The sequence below is a fragment of the Erpetoichthys calabaricus genome, chromosome 2, assembly GCF_900747795.2.
Source record: "Erpetoichthys calabaricus chromosome 2, fErpCal1.3, whole genome shotgun sequence".
In the NCBI taxonomy this organism is placed as follows: domain Eukaryota; kingdom Metazoa; phylum Chordata; class Cladistia; order Polypteriformes; family Polypteridae; genus Erpetoichthys; species Erpetoichthys calabaricus.
This window is the reverse complement of record NC_041395.2, coordinates 229799081-229805534: the sequence shown is the minus strand read 5'-3', so window position 1 is coordinate 229805534 and position 6454 is coordinate 229799081.

Genomic DNA, 6454 nt, shown 5'->3' with positions numbered 1-6454 from the left:
GGTGATGTGCCTGAATTTTACATTTGCAGTATTTGCAATATGCTCTTATGTCATCATGGATGCTGTCTCCTGTGACGAGTAATTTCTGCACTTAGAATCATTTCAGCACAATATTTACTTTGCATTAATACACGGGCATATGCAATAGCAAAATCTGATCAAGGTATCTTGAATACAACTGAACAAAGGCTGTTTTATAGGAATTCTGAAATGATAACCTTAAATTGACAGTAGGCTTTAAGCTGGGAAAAATCTGAAAAATTAGGTAAAGATTTGAAAAATGAAAGCATACAGTGTGTGATATTTCAAAAGTTTCAATAATTTGACTTCTCAATTAAGTATTACTTTTTATAAGTAATATAAGTAAGTCATACTGAAATTACCTAACCCCTCCCCCCCCATTTCCATAAGCATTTTGGAGAAATCCCAGTCTCTATCACACATGCAGTTAAAGCCCTTGACTTTGTTTCAATTCTATTTATTCTAATTCTATTTATTTATTTCCTATAACCATTTTGTTATTTTTGTTAATAAAAGCACCTTTTGTTATCCTTTTTATGTCCATCACACACTATTTACTTTCCTTACTCACTTTGTTACACAGTTATGAATTGCCAGATCCTTTTTCAACAATACCAGGCCCAACATAAGACTAAAAACCCAAACAGGACTCCAGTTCATTACAGGGCCCACCACAAACACACACACACACATACTTTTTCATCTCCAGGGGTCTCATATATAACACAGTGCGCAGAATTCACACTGTAACATGGTGTACGGACAAAAGCGGAAATGTGCTTACACACAAAAAAATCCAGAATTATAAATCTGTGTGAAAGGCAACTTCCACATTCTTCCGCTACATAAATCCCAGTCAGCGTGAAAAGTAACACACATGCACACGCCTGCTATCCCGCCCCAACTCCTCCCAGAATTACGCTTCTTTGAATATGTAAATCAATATAAATAGCCCTTAAGCTCAGCCTTCTGTGAAAAGACAATGGCAAAAGCACAGGGGAAAATAGAAGAATTTCAGTGAATACCAAGTAGAGGCAAGGAAAAACGTACTATTATTGGTTTAAACAGTGGTATAAACAGAGTGTCGGAGAAACTCGAAAGCTCAAGTTCAGAAAGTCGCACAGATACCCGAAATAAAGAAGTTGTCAGATATCAAAGTCGCCGTTAAAAGGCGAGTCGTAGCCCACCATCTGAGTGTCATATGAAAGCTTATTAGTGTACAGAGAAAAGAAATGGGCACACAGTGGTAAAAAAGCACGAAATGTCAACTTTAATCTCGAAATTTCCACTTTAATCACGCAGTTTATTTTGTCATTAAAGTAGAACATCATAAACTTCATCTTTAAATCATTTAATTTACTAGTTTCTCAAATCCCATTGTAACTAAAGTAGCATGTTAAATGCTTTGTTTTGTATTTGATCTTCTATGTGCTCTATGTGCACTACCTGCTTCTTAAATGGGCTTTCTCTTCCTCCGACAGGACACAGAATCCATTACATTCGTAATATTACAGCTCTCTGAATAATTAAAATACTGAGATGTATATGTGATATAATTTTAATGATGATAGGAGTTAAAGCATGTTATTAATCATAAACATGGGAACATGGTGGAGCAGTGATGGTGACGAACAGGAGCCTCGTCGACAGATTGTTCCTGCCTTCCCCCATGTGCGACCTTCGATGAAATAATTTATTGCATCAGTACTGTTTCTTTCAAACGTACAAACCCCCAATTCCTGTCCTTACCTTTCTTTCTCCAAATACTCAATCGCCACACAATCAGCTCCGTAATAGACGTTAAGCCATCTGTAAGCTTAGAACGACGATTCTTCAAAACTTTTAAGGAACATTGAAATATCTTCGTAGTACATGTTTAATTATTCTATCCCTCTGTCTTTCCACAGTGTCGCGTCAGTCCCAGCCAAGAATACAGCGCGAGGCACGAACAATCCGTGAACGGAGCGCCAGGTCCATGCTAGTGGTGCGGCACCGTGTCCTCACAAATTTAATTATTAACAATATAGATTATTTAAATGAAGTTAAAGTTTTATCTGTATAATATAATAAACATATTTTTCTGCATTTCATCTTAAAAATGATATCGTCATCATATGTAAATATGCGCTTTATAAAGTGGCGCAGGTTGTGTAATATTATAACTATCGCAAGTTTACAGTGAGGTAATTGTACTTGTAAGTAAAAACAGTTCTATAAAGAGCATTTGATGGATTGATTGAGTGCGTTTATAGTTCTTGGGATGAAACTGTTTCTGAACCGCAAGGTCTGTACAGGAAAGGTTCTGAAGCGTTTGTCGGATGAGAGCAGTTCAAATAGCGAATGGCTGAGGCAGTATGTGCTTGATTCTGTGTACTGATAATTCTCTTTCCAATCAGCTGCTCTGAGTGGTGCAGTGAGAGTAACAACGCTAAAGCGGCTGTGGTATTTGGAATAGTTTGGCCATTTTGTGGACCATTATATTGTTACAGGTTAATTACAATCAGATACCTTAAACTAATAAACAATATGCGATTACTTTCAGTGTACAGTCGACCCTTGATATACGACCGGCCTGACATGCGAACAACTTGATTTACGACCAAAATTTTTATTTTGATTTACGACCAACATCTTGCGTTACGACCTGAATGCGGTCACGTGTATCCACTTGCGCCATTGTAAACAAACAGAAACATTCCTATTAATGCGGCACTCATTCAAGGTACCTCCCCCAACTAGACGACACGCTGAAGAGTGTACGAAGTCCAAACTCTGAAAGACTGTTTATCTGTTGCTGGGGCAAAGTCTCTCAGCCAAAGCAAACAGAAAAGATATCGATGGGTGATAAGCAAGGGACATTGTAAATGCAGTTAACAGGTAACTTTATCACTGATCTGCTGTGTCTGTGTATAGCAGAGTGGCAGATCACGCTGCAATAAATAAGTGTGCCGTTCCAGTTTCAAGCTGAATAAAGCTGGTTTTGCTAAAGTACAGAGACTCAACCTCGTGTTTTGGGGAGCAAGACAGGGACTTATAGCACGACCCTGATCTTTTATGATTTGCTTCTGTGTCGCTTCACTGCAGCGCTATGAGTCTGTTGTTATACTGCCCGGCAATGGACAAACAAGCTTAGACAGACGCGGCAATCGTGCTTCAGGACGCACTTCAGCATGACTTTCCCCCTGAGTGGGGTTGGGGGTTCATGAAATGAGTTCAGAAACCTCACAATATAAAGAAAAAAAAAGGATGATTCAGCCATTGGATTTGAGCATCATTCGCACCTTGAAAGTCTATTATCGCAAGGAAATGCTGAGAAAAATTCTCGTCAGAATAACTTGTAGGCAGGAGGAGATTAAAATTAACGCAAAAGAACCTATTGAAATGATTGCAAACGCCTGAGCACAAGTTAAAGAAAGCCCTTAAAAAACCTTCCGTTTCATTCTCCTCCCCCTCCCTTCCTGCAGCCCAAAGATGTCAAATTAAATGGTAAGTACAGTATGAAATTGTTGTTTCTGGTAGGCTAGGCACTTTTTACAACTTTTTGGTTAGTACATTAGAAAAATTATTGGTGTTTTGGTAAATTATGCACATTATACAACCCTTTTTTATTATGAAAAGGTTAAGTAAGTGTTGCAGTGGGAGGTTTGGAACGCATTATGGGTATTTCCATTAGTTCTTATGGGAAAAATAGTCTTGACTTACAACCAACTTGAGTTACAACCAGCCCTCGTGAACGAATTAAGTTCGTAAGTCAAGGGTCCACTGTATTTATAAAGCCGTGTCAGGGATGTGGATCTGAAAAAGAAAGGGAAACCACACTGGAACAGTAGCACTGCTTTGATGCTGGGTGCCGCCAGTTTGCAAAACCGAGCAGAGAACTTGCGTACACCAGGGTTGGAGCTACTGTGAAAATGTGCGTGGCTTTACGTCAAGTTTAGGTTTTATGCATCACGATTTGAGCGTGGAGATGGGCTTATGCAACATTGTTGTGCATATGCACCATTTATACCTGAGGCCCCAGGTCTTATTTTAGCTGCCAGTAACCCAATTTACACATCTTTGGAGACAGGGAAGAGGCCTATGAATATGCAATTACAGTTCAAAGACTTTAAATTACAGAATTTCGAATTCAAGACCCAGAAGATATAAGAGTTAAAGTGTTAACCACTGTGTCTATCATGTGGCTCACATTAAATATAAGTGGCAAAAATATATACTATGAGGAGCTTTATTCGGTTACAAAATTCAATTCACTTTTATTTGAAACTCACATTCTGTTTTATTTGAAAAGATTCAGAGATATTGGTTGAGCTGGTAAGATGGCATTTCCATATCGGGCAATGTGCACAGAGTCATGGAGAAGTAAATAAACTTTAATATTAATGATTTTGGAGAACAGGTACTTGTTTACTATATGATAGTAATGTAGTAAACTTTATATTACTGACCAATGTAAATTATTGCATTACAGTGTTGTAACATTTTAATCCAATTATGAAGTCATGAGCGATTTAACTTAAAAAAGGAAAAAAATAAAAAAAGGAGATTTCTGAATAGTCCTGTGAGCTACATTGTAATTGGTAAGGAAAAATTTTTATTTCATGACCTATTTGTGTATTCAGTGTGCTACAGCAGGTGTTCAATAGTTTACATTTTAATGTGACAAGAAATGAAAATGTCAGAGTAATGCATGTCCAAAACTGCTAACACGTTTTTAAAAGTGGTGCTGGCTTTTATTTTTCACCTACACAGAATTTATCATGCATGGATATGCTACCAAATGCATTTGCTTTCCACATTTCTCTTCAAATTTACCAGTATTGGTTGCTTTCAAACAGCCTAATTAAATGTCCACCAGATGCAACTCTATCCTCAATTATTCAGATTACGGAAAGAGTGATGAAATACTGCCCAGATGGTCAAGGAAGTAAAAGGAGAGAGAATATTGACAACACTGTAGGTGCCAGTGGCCTATTATATTTTGCATTAATATAAGTACAGTAAATTGTTTATTTAAAACTGAATTACTTAATTTTTTGTACAGTCCAATTTTACTACTGAAAGAAAAAAAATATGTCTCCGTAAGAAAGCTATCTTCACTGCTAGTCTGGTGAAAGGTGAAGGTGAAAGCATTATTTTCAACACAAACTCCGTCACTAGGATTATGACTGAAATAACCTCTTACAGATTCATACTCAAAAAGTTAACAATAAATATCCTGTGTTAAAAATATTTTTCAAATAATGTTACACAAAAATATATATACTATTGAGTATGGAAATGCAATGTCCATTCATGATTGTCATGTAACATGTTAAAACAGGCATGTCAAACACGTGGCCCACAACAGAAATCTGTGTGGCTCGCATGACCGATCCTAGTTAGCACTAAACTTGTACAAAATGATTACTATCGTTTGTGATTAAATCATTCTGCATCTTCGCCGTTACTTATTGACTTTTCTTACTTCTGCCTTCTGACAAAAGCGCGTTTTCCCATGGCATTACGGTACCGGAAACTTCATCTGTTAGTATAGCCACGAGTCTTGTCCAAAGTTAATGAGTCGCAACGTCGCAACTGAAGTGCTAGGCTGCAGCAGCCTGGCAGCAGGGGCGGCCTTAGGCATGTGCAAACTGTGCACCTGCACAGGGTCACCACGCCAATATATATTGAATATAAAACAGAAAGAGAAAATAACGACACAGCTGACAGCAATGTGGCTGAAAAAACATTGTGTTTGTTGTTAATTAGTACGCTGTATTTACTAATGCTGCTCGAGTTGGAGCAGTAAGCTATATGTAGTATTATAACGTTCTGCTGTAATGAGAATATCATGGGCCGCCACTTGGTTTTCAAGTTACGGACATGTGCATATAGAAGCGTGTCATGAGCATGAGGTGGCTATGCAGTGTCCGCAACGGACGTGGCCATCCGCCGTGCATAAGATACCATATTGACATTGGCGGGCGAAGGGGCCACCGATTCTCTCTGCCCAGTGCTGCCACGAGCCTAGAGCCGCCCCTGGCAGGCTACACTACTGGCTTGGCTGCTGAGACTGGCCACTGGGCAGAACTGACCATCACGAGTAGTAATAGCTCGCATTTTTTCACGTTTTTTTTGCTCTAGTTTTATGTAATTTTGTGCTAGTATTGTAACGAACAGTTAGTGCAGACTACAGCTGAAAATCTGAAATGGACATGAGAAGTTGGTGAGTTGTTTATTAACAAATTTTTGTGATTTTGAGTTTGTAAAATTAGTGTAGGTCAGGGGGCTTTTTGCATATCGGCTTATTTTACAATATAAACTTTGAAGTAAACTTAGTAAAGTAAAATTTGAATTTTGGAGGATTTGTTTTCCAACTTGAATTACTGAGCAATAAATCTGTAAGTTGGCATCGAGAGTACTGTCTATGTTCGGAAGCATTTACCTTTAT